The sequence below is a fragment of the Balaenoptera physalus genome (assembly GCF_965194825.1).
Source record: "Balaenoptera physalus genome assembly, chromosome: 9".
NCBI classification, from domain to species: domain Eukaryota; kingdom Metazoa; phylum Chordata; class Mammalia; order Artiodactyla; family Balaenopteridae; genus Balaenoptera; species Balaenoptera physalus.
Window position 1 is genome coordinate 431702 of NC_138888.1, and position 10960 is coordinate 442661.

At 52.4% G+C, this 10960-nt stretch overlaps 1 long non-coding RNA gene across 1 annotated transcript; it reads right to left on the reverse strand.

Moving 5' to 3' along the window:
• Positions 1 to 7628: 7628 nt before the first annotated feature.
• On the reverse strand, positions 7629 to 10625 carry LOC309667332. The gene is made up of 2 exons (XR_014267714.1): positions 10527 to 10625; positions 7629 to 10321 (listed from the first exon to the last, which is right to left on the reverse strand). It is a non-coding gene; the product is annotated as an uncharacterized lncRNA (long non-coding RNA).
• Between the last annotated feature and the right edge of the window lie 335 nt (positions 10626 to 10960).

The window sequence follows — 10960 nt, forward strand, 5'->3', positions numbered from 1 at the left end:
CTCCAGAGCTCCCCTGTAGTGTTCACCACGTGAAAGAATAAGTGAACCCGAGTCCTCTCCTTTTCCCTGTGGAGGTGCTGCCTGGTCACTTGGATTCGGCCTCTTCTCTTCCCAGTTGGCAGGACCCGTGTGTTGTTTGTCTCTCTGCCAGCAGCAAATCAAGAATGTCTTCTGGGGAGAGGCACCTGGGAGGGGGCAGTTTCCTCCGTCAGGGCAGCCCGGGGCACCTCTGGCCCAGGGCCCTGTGACCTCTCTGCCCTCCAGCTGCTTTCCTGGTGTGCTGTGCGTCCAGGGGAAGGGCCCCGGTCAGCTGCCGGGCGGGTAGGCCTCGCCCTCCCGGGAAGCGCTGCCCAGCAGTGGCCTGCTGTCCTCCCAGGCAGGGAATGAAGGGCAGTCCTTTCCTTTTCCTTGGACATTCCAGCTGGCAAAGCTGTGCAGGCTGAGACCCGGGGCTCAGATCAGTGCTGGGGCCACCTCTGGCCCAGGGCCTCCCTTTCTGGGCCCCTCTCAGCCCCGTGATTCTCCTCTGGGGTGGTACCACTGGTGTAGTTAGTAACTAATCAAGCAGGTAGCCGGTTGATTCCAGCTTCTCCTGGGGCGCGTCTGAGTGGCTCTGCGCTGCACCCCCAGGGCGGGAACGGGAGCATCGTGGAGGGAAAGGACCCTTCTCGGCTCTCCGCGGGGCCTCCCCCTCCCCTCCTCCTGCCCCTCATCCGCTTCTCCCTCCGCCTCCCCTCCTCCTGCCCCTCATCCGCTTCTCCCTCCGCCTCCCCTCCTCCTGCCCCTCATCCGCTTCTCCCTCCGTCTCCCCTCCCCCTCCCATGCTTCCCCAGTCTTGTCCTAGTTAATAAGGTTGGAGGGAGGACCAGTGACAACGGCGCACATGGAGGTGCTGTCGCTGGGAGCAGGGTCTGCACGGGGCCGGAGCAGGGCGTCCGCGTCCTGGCGGGGTGGGGAGAGGTCAGGGGAGACCCCGGAGGAGACCGCCCGGAGCCACCTCCACGGGGGGAGGAGAGGCTGTGCCCGGGGATCCGTGTCTGGCCTCCCCAGAGCCCCCAGTGACTCTCCTCAGGGCCTCCAGGCACTGTCGCGTTGGCTGAGGCCTGGCCTCTGCGAGCTCGATGACCTAAGTCCCTAAAGGGACACGAGGAGAACTGGTGCCGGCAGCTCAGAGAGTCAGGCGTGGCCTGCTGACCTCGGAGAGGGCATGGCTCGCGGAAAAGAGGGCCGACACCTGGGTTGGCCAAAAAGTTCGTTCGAGTTTTGGGCCCATCTTACAGAAAACCCGAACGAACTTTTTGGCCAGCCCAAACCCTTCTTCCTAATCAAATACGGCCAGCTTCTCGATACAAAGGCAGTGCATACACACGGATAAAAAATTAGAAAATATAAATATGCGAAATTAGAGGAAGAAAACTCACCAAACCCTGCCAGCAGCACTTAGGTTTACATCCTTCCATTGTTTTCCCGGGATGGGGGGGGGGTGTGTTTAAAGCAATATAGGACCATGCCTTCTGACCTGTGGAGTGAGATAATATTTTCACTTGGTAATAAATCATGAACGACTTGACAACTGCATTTCGTTTAGAGGAAATTTAGTGTGAAGTCAAAGAGCCACACATATTTATAAAAATCTACACAAAATGGGTTAGACAAATAGCATTCACTCTCTGAACCTCCCGGGTGTTAAAAGGCAAGTCACATTGTGTGTGTGTGTGTGTGTGTGTGTGTGTGTCTTTGTCTATGTGTGTGTGTGTGTGTGTGTATGTGTCTGTGTGTGTGTGTCTGTGTGTGTCTGTGTGTGTGTGATGGGTTGGGTATATTTACTCATTTAATAATATCCATTGAGGACTTCCCTGGTGGTGCAGGGGTTACAAATCCACCTGACAATGCAGAGGACACAGGTTCGAACCCTGGTCCGGGAAGATCCCACACACCGCGGAGCAACAACTACTGAGCCCGTGTGCTGCAACCACTGAAGCCCACGTGCCTAGAGCCTCTGCTCCGCAACAAGAAAAGCCACCGCAATGAGAAGCCCGCGCACCACAACGAAGAGTAGCCCCTACTTGACGCAACTAGAGAAAGCCCACGCGCAGCAGCAAAGACCCAATGCAGCCAAAAAAATTAATTGATTAATTTTTAAAAATGCTTTTTTTAAAAAAAATAATATCCATCGAGTAATTATTAGGCATTAAGCACTGTTTTAGGAACTGAAACTACATCTCTGAGTAAGAATGACAAGGCTCTTGTTCTCATGAAATTTATACTCTGGTAGCTATGAATTTGGCCATTTTTGGATCTAAAACACAGATTACAAGGAGGAGAAATATATTTGATGCCAAAATATTTTTGCTTACAGATAATTTTTGAAATATCAACGAAAAAATTGGTACCTTCTATTGCAACTGTTTCTAACCCTCAAGATGCTAAACTGTGATTTAACTGCTTTTTAAGGATTCATTCAAAATTTTCCCAAATTGCTATATTTTAATCTAAAAAAAAGTGGCACATTAATCCAATTTAAAAGAAATTTTTCTCATGGGCATAATTCAATGTATTAACAGATTTAATTTTAAAAACCTTTATTATGTTTATTACAAATTCAGCGATCAAAGCAATACCCAAGGGGGGTATGGGGAGGTCAGTTTTACAGCCCTGAGCCCTTGTTACTGCCAACACTCACCCAGGGGTGTCCCGGATGGCTCGGTCGCTGTCTTCCTGCGACTCTCACCAGTTGTGACTTTCCTCCTATAGTCTTACTGACTCAGCTAATGAAACCCTCAACATTCCGAGGAGCTAAAAATATGAACAGCCACCGCGTCACGCTTCATGATGGAGGCCGGCGGTGGTCCGATTACGGAGTTGCCATGGATACCACACGAGGGTCCCCACATCTCTGTTCTGAACACCCTTGAGTCTCCTTCCAGGGGTTCCAAGCAAGTGACACCGAGAACGTGGATTCCTCACCCTCTTTGTAGCCATCTCCTCAAATGAGCAAGTGGGCAGGCACGGGAGCAAGACCTTTGGAGGCAAATATTCTAAGGAAAGGACTCGTCTGCTGTGTCCATGGTGTTGGGAGGAGCCCAGCTGGCCTAAAACTCTGCCGAGAACAGAATAACGTGTTAGGCTTGGAGCAGCTGGTTTCAGACACACCTGCCTCACTCCTGGAAACACCCCACCTCAGTGGTTTCAGACCATCTCCCGGGCCTGCACGCCCCTGTGGACCTCTGTCTGCTTCTCCTGGGGTCTCCTGGAGCCCCTTCGCACCCCACTCGGCTCCCCAGGGTCCCCGTGCAGGGCGTTGCTTCTTTTGGCAGCTCTGCAGTGCAGTATAAATTAACATCGTCTTATCATTATATGCACAGCACACACACACTAGGAGATGCAAAAGGCTGAGGGAAAACACAGGCTCCGCTCGTGCTGGAGCTTAATAAGCAGTAATCAGTGAGAAGGACACGGACGATTCTGGCTTGTTACCCCCTAAGGAGCAGGGCCCCAGGCGGTGGTGGTGGCGTTAGGCGTCAGCTTGCATAAAGAAATCATTTGAGAAATTTCTAGGGTAGCTGGGGGGCGGGATTATAAACAACATCTATTTGGAGCATAAACTCTTGCTGCTTAGTCACAAGCTGGAGCGCACGTCTGCTGGATGCTTCCCTAAGAACAAAACAAGGCAGGGCAGGACCTTCTGAGTAGCAGGGAGGGGAGCTGTATGGGCCCACGTGGTGGCCCTTTGTCATGCTAATGTCCATGCAGCTCCCCGGCTTTCACCTGAGGCAGCGGAGATGACACCCTGGAGTGTCCCGGGCGACTTGGGGTCCTGACATGGGGCCGAGGCTCATTAAAGCACCTGGCACGCTGACTACTTGGTTGTGACCATCTGCCTGTCGCACACGTGAACATCTGATTTCTAGGTTCGGTCGTAGGCCAGAGCCTGGGATGCTGGTGTCTTTCCTCTGGGATGCCAGTCACCCGGGACACTGGTGCGTCCAGAACACGCCCCTCCGGGCTGCTCCTCCAGGACCCAGCCTCGGTGTGGGTAGCGCCCCATCCGCCCGGTTCTGCCCCGCAGCCTCCGAACCAGGCCTGGACACCCTCGGCCTGAGTGAATCAAGCCTGGCCAGAGGCCACTCCCCAGTGCACGAGGGGTCGAGGATTGTGTGTTGGGGGAGGGCGGGCTCAGGGGCTTGCTGTCCAGCAGGATTTTTTCGGGCCGGGCTCTGGAGAGAGCTCAGCGTCCCCTCACGCAGGGAACTTCTGAGGACACCGCTGGAGGCTGCTTCCAGCTCACAAGGCGGTGCTGGGGCCGCCTGCACGACCCACCGGCTGCCCTCAGGGGTCTGGACTGGACACCGTGGCCCTGGGCCCGGTCACTCTCTGGGGCAATGGCCGAATCCGTCCCCAGACATTGGCAAATACCCCCGGGGGCACCATCCCCACGAGGACGGCTGCTCTGGTCCCTCGAGGGAGCTCTTGCTCTCCTCACAGGCGCTGCTTCCGTCCAGGCACAGGGCGGGAATCTAAGCAGGGCCAGCCGGACAGTTTGCGAGCCCAGTGCAAAGTGACAACGCGGGCTCCTGGTTCAGCGTGATGTGACGCAGAGTGTTAGACCAGATGCAGGTCCTGCGGCTCGTGGCCGCCTGCCCGTGAGGGGAGCTGGCCCTGAACTGAACGTAACGCCCTGAAAACAGTGAATCACAAACACGGTACAGAGCTCTCTCACGGCCACGATTTAAACAAACTCTTCCGGACTCGGTGGGACACAGGCAGCGGCGTGGGCCCCGCGAGCGTCCTGTGCTGAGTGGTCTCACCACGGGGAGGCCCCGAGCCTCTCCCACGGGCCCGGCCTCCACAGGGATGTGAGGTGTCCCAAGGCAGCAAGGTCTGCTCACCCGGAAGCTCATACCTTTTCGCAGGGGTGAGTTCCTTGAAGGCAAGAACGGTTTGTCATCATATGTACCCGGTGCCTATCACAGGGTCTCAGTAATTCCTTTTATTGTGGTGAAAAATGCATAACATAGAACCATCCTCACCATTTCTAAGTGTACCGCTCAGGAATGTTAAGTACATCACACTGCTGTGCAGTCATCTCTAGAACTTGCTCATCTTGCAAAACCGAAACTGTCCTCATTAAACAACAGCTGTTTCCCCTGCCCCCCGCCCCTGGCAAGCACCATGACTCCGTGCGGTTGACTGATCTGGTACCGCAGACCAGTGGAATTGTACAGTGTTTGTTTTTTTTGTAAATGGCCAATTTTACTTAGCATAATGTCCTCAAAGTCTATCCATGTTGTAGCATATTGCAGAATTTCCTTCCTTTTAATTTGCTTTTTCCTCTAGCTGTATTGAGACATAACTGACAAACAGCACTTTATCAGTTTGAAGTGTTCAGCATAATGGCCTGACTTCCATACATCGTGAAGTGATTATCACAGTAAGGTTAGTGAACACCCATCATGTCATATAGATACAAAACACGAGAAAAAGAAAGAATATTTCCTCCTTGTGATGAGAGCTGTTAGGATTTACTCTCTTAGTTTTTATATATAACCTACGGCCATGTTACTCATACTAATCATGTCTTACATTACAAACCTAGTACTTATTTGTCTTATAACTGGAAGTGTGTACTTTTTGATCATGTTCATCCAATTTCCCCACCCCCAGTAACCACAACTCTGATCTCTTGTTTGTTTGTTTGTTTTTGAAATCCTTCCTTTTTAATATTCCTGAATAATATTGCATTGTATGCATAGACCACATTCTGCTTACCCATTCATTTGTCAACGGACACTTGGGTTACTTCCATATTTTAGCAATAGTGAACAATATTGCTCTGAACATGGGTGTACAGATATCTTTTTGAGACCCTGCTTTCATTTCTTTTGGGTATATAACCAGCAGTGGAACCGCTGGATCATATGACAATTTTATATTTAATTTTTCAAGAAACCGCCACACTATGTTTTCCATAGCATGTGCACCATTTTACAATGCCACCAACAGTGCACAATTCCAATTCCTTAACATTCTCACCAACACTTGTTATTTTTTGGTTGGTTTGTTTTTTTTTTATAGTAACCATCTTAAAAGGTGTGAGGTGGTATCTCATTGTGGATCTGATTTGCATTTCCCTGATGATTAGTGATATTGAGCATCTTTTCATGTGTCTGTTGACCATTTGTATGTCTTCTTTGGAGAAATGTCTATTCAGGTCCTTTAACCATTTTTAAATAAAGTTACTTTTTGTTGTTGTTGAATTGTAGGCATTCTTTATATATTCTGGATCTTAACCCTTTATTAGATATATGATTTACAAATATTTTCTCTCGCTCGGCAGGTTGCCTTTCACGTTGTTGATAGTATCCTTTGATGGGAAATTTAATTTTGATGAAATCCAACTCATCTCATCTATTTTTACTTTTTGGTGTCTGTGCTTTTGGTGTCATATCCAGGAAATTCTTGCCAAATCCAATGTCCTTTACTCCATGTTTTCTTCTAGAAGTTTACAGTTTGGGATCTTATATTTATGTCTCTGATTAGTTTGAGTTAATTTTTGCATACGGGGTAAGGTTAAGAACCCAACTTCATTCTTTTGCATGTGGATATCCAGTTTTCCCAGCACCATTTATTGAAGAGACTATTCTTTCCTACTGAGTCATCTTGGCACCCTTGTCCAGATTATTTGACCATATACACGAGGATTTAGCTCTGGGCTCTCTACTCTATTCCATTGGTCTAGATGTCCGTCTTCCAAGTCTATTTGACTATTTTGATTATTATGTTTGTAATAAGTTTTGAAATCAGGAAGTGTGAGACCTCCAACTTTGTTCTTTTTCAAGATTGTTTTGGCTATTTGAGGTTCCTTGACACTCCATGTGAATTTTAGGATAGATTTTTCCATTTCCACAAAAATGCCATAGGGATTTTGATAGAGATTGCATTTAATCTGTAGATCGCTTTGGGTATTATTGACATTTTAACAATGTCACTTTTTCCGATCCGTGAACACAGATGTCTTTCCATTTATTAGGTTATCTTTACTTTCTTTCAGCAACATTTTGTCGTTTTAAGTGTATGAGTCTTTTCCCTCCTTGTCTGAATTTATTCCTAGGTATTTTATTCCTTCCTGATGACATTGTGACTGGACGTTTTTCTTTATTTCCTTTTTGGATTGCTCACTGTTAGCATAGAAATGCAAATTAATTTTGTGTTTTGATTTCGTATCCTAAAACTTTGCTGAATACATTAATTGGTTCTGACAGTATTTTTTGTGGGACAGACATTCAGTAATTTTTAAGCAAACATAATACCTGCCTTGGTCTTATTGGAAATAACAGTAGGTAACATTCATCGAACACTTATCATGTGCAGGTCCCTTTACATAGTTTCTAGCCTGATCTTATATATAATACCTTTCTTTCCTTTTAGAGGGGCATTATCTCTTTAAAGGCCCCAATAGCCCTGCAAGAGAGATCATTTTCTCCATTTCACAAAGGAGAAAACTGGCGTTCCCAGGTTACAGAGTGCATAGGTACCAGACGTGGGATGTTCCCCTGACAGCCCTGCCTCAGAGCCTGTGTTCTCTGCGTTAGTTACTGAATAAATGAATCATGACAGTTATTCATTCGTGGGTTTCTTTTGTTGTTGTTATTCCTTTTGATTTATACGGAACCCCTTCAACACATCTTTAACCACCATAGCAGCTTTAATTTAAAAACTTTTAGAAGACCTTTCAGGTGATTTTGTCTGTAACCCCAAAGGGCCAGCGGATCAATTGATGCTTCATCTGTTTTTAATACAGGAACACAAACAAATAAAACCTAATGTGCTTTAGCACATCACACAAGCCTGGTTCAGAGGAAAATTACTCGCAGGCTGTGGAAACCAGCGAGGAGCGGCGATCCACCCAAGAGAACGCGTGTTCCGTTGAGGCTCGGCGGTCCATCGGGGGGCCACGAGAAGCCAATGCCGTTGCGCCGGCCCTGCGGTCGCGGGGGAGCCTTGCTCCACAGGTCAAGGAAGGTCCTTGGGAGATACGGGCGGCTGGACGAAAGGGGCTCTTGAAGAAGTGATTCCTTCCTTTGTGAGCTGTTGAATCTAACTCGACAGCAGAGCCCAGGTGCCCTGCCCAGAGGCCCGTGGCTCCTGCACTAAACCTTCACAAGGCCTGCACGGAATCAACACTGGGGTCCCGCTGGCCTCCGGAGCCTCTGCCGTGGGGCAGGCGGCAGCAGCTTTTTGTTCTTTGTTTCCTGCCCGGCTTGGAAGGACAGAGGCTACCGTCTTGGAGGGGTCGTAGCTTGCGTCTTGGGGCAGGCATCTTCCCCTTCCGTCGGCACGCTGGCCGGGCTCCCCGACCCCTGGGGCCCTTGCCGTGGTCACAGGACTCGTTTTTTTTGCAGGGGAGTGGTCAGAGCGGTCGGGGCACTGGGGGATGTGTTGGAGGCTTAAGCCCAGCGGCAAAGCCGGCTCGGCTCCTCCCCGGGGCCCGTGGGAAGCTGAGGGCACGGGAAAGGCTGGGCTAGTGCTTTTTGTGGGCACAGGGAATAACTTGGGTCACTCACAAAGTTCCCACACCCCTGTAGTCAAAGCTGTTCTCTCCATTTAACAGCCTGTCAAGACGCCATGTTTGGCCTTAAAGATGCAATTCTCTCAGAAGTGGCCCCCGCCAAGGGTGCCACCAGGTCAGACGGAGCCCTGAGATGAAGGAAAGAGAGCAAAGCACGGGGCGGGGTTCCCCAGGGTGGGAGGCACAGGAGAGAGAACAGGGCAGGGGTGGGCTCCGAGGGGGAAGGTCACCCACGCAACACCCACCGCCTAGCCCTTCTGAGATGGCCGGGCCCCCGGCTGTGAAGGACGGATGCCTGCTCTGTTTACCTTAAGAAGAGAGGCCCTGATGGAAGGTGGAAGCCATCACCTCAGCATGGAAGGACGGACTCTGGACCAAACCCAGATGGGAGCCTCTCGCTGCCTGGACCCCAGCGCCCGGGGGGGAACCGGCACCATGACTGCCGGCCCCCCAAACATCTCAGGATGGAGTAAGGGCCCTGCGTACAAGCACATCCGGACCCTGAGAGGAGGGAGGAAAGGCCTCGGAGGGCACCAAACTCTACAGTTTGTAAGACAAACTGCTGCTCTCTTTCTCCACCCCGCTCACCCGGGCTAACAGAGGCCAGAGACCCACCGCCCACCAGAGGCTGCCTGCCTGGTCCCACCTGCCTGGCAGGCACGGACCCTCGGGACCAGAGACCGAGGCGCGGCGGGGCCTAGCCCCTCCTCCCTGGCCTCGGTTTTGCTTCCCCAGGGTGAAGGAGTCAGTTCATTGGAGGGAAAAGGGGTCATTTCCCCTCCCCCGTGTGCGGCCTCTCGGAGGAAACACACCTGACCTTCGCAGAGCGGAAGCTCCACAGGCAGCTCTGACACCCGGCGGGGCCCCTGGCTGAGCTGCGGACGCGGCCCAACTCCTCCCCTCCCTCCAGGCAGGGGAGGCCACAGAGGCCGTCGGGGGTCTCCCTGGGCGGGTTTCCTTGGAGGACGGCGGGGGTAGCCTCCTTGGGCCTGTGAGACCCCTGAGCTTCAGAGTCTGGCCCCTTCTTTTCTCCCAGATGATAAACTGTGCGTTTAGCATTGAAAGTTACCGGCCACAACGCACTCCCCTGTTCCCACACTTCCTGGACCCGGGTGATTTCCGCCAGGGTCAGTTTTCTTTCTCTTCTTCTGAGAGGCATGCAGGACCCAGCCAGTGGTCAGCAGGGGGAGGTCCTCTCTGCCCGCCGTTCTGGGCGGTCGCACTTCCTGCTCCTCCTGGGAGATGTGTTACTTGCACAGACACTGACCGGTCTGCCTCCAAAGTCTCTTGGGGGCTACACCGTTTGCCCCAAATAATGTCTGCAAAATAACACCCTTTGTCTCAAAATAGCCAGGTTGCATGAATTTCAAGGCAAAAAAATAAAAACTCTGAAGAAGTAAGGAAACCCAGGAAATATCCTTAAAAGGAGGTGAGACTTTTAGCAATCAGTGTGGGTCCCGGGCACTTCTTCCTCCTCAGAGTGGGGCGCAAGATGCGGGTGTGCTAGGCGAGGAGAGCGTGAAGCGGTGCCCAGCGTGCCCCGCCTGCCCCTGGTCAGCCCTGGGGCCTGTGGTGTCAGCCCTTCCTGGGAGAAAACATGGCCCATCATGAGGTCAGCAGAGTAACGGTCCCAAGGTGACCACAGCGGAGCCTGTGATGTGGCCCCTTGCTTGGCAGAAGGACGGTGCTGGCGAAGGACGCGGGTGGAGGCCATTCCGGATTCTCCTGGTGGCCTGATGCAATCGTAGGGTCCTGAAGCGGCAGAGGGAATCAGAAAGAGAAGCAGAGAGTGGGCAGCGCGGGAAGGACACTTCTGGCTGAGGACGGAGGAAGGCGCCCAGAGCTCTGGAATGTGGGGCCCCCAGTTTGAAACTGGGCCCTGTGAGGAGGGGCTGGACAGGACGGGAGCTTGGGCTTGTTCTGAGCGTGAGGAATCTGAACACCTGGCCTCTCATACCTGTGCGGGTGGCTCCTTGGAAGAAACGTGGGGACCCCGCTGTCCAGCAGGTTCTGGGACGACGACCCTTGGTTTGTTCCTGATCTAAATTACGTTTCATGCGGGGTCTTGCTGGCTAACGGGCGAGGGGACAGTATGGTGTGCAGGCTGGGGGAGGGGTGCAGGCTGGGGGAGGGGTGCAGGCTGGGGGGAGGGGTGCAGGCTGGGGGAGGGGTGGAGGCTGGGGGAGGGGTGCAGGCTGGGGGGAGGGGTGCAGGCTGGGGGGAGGGTGCAGGCTGGGGGAGGGGTGGAGGCTGGGGGGAGGGGTGCAGGCTGGGGGAGGGGTGAGGCTGGGGGAGGGGGGAGGCTGGGGGAGGGGTGCAAGCTGGGGGAGGGGTGCAGGCTGGGGGAGGGGTGGAGGCTGGGGGAGGGGTGCAGGCTGGGGGAGGGGTGCA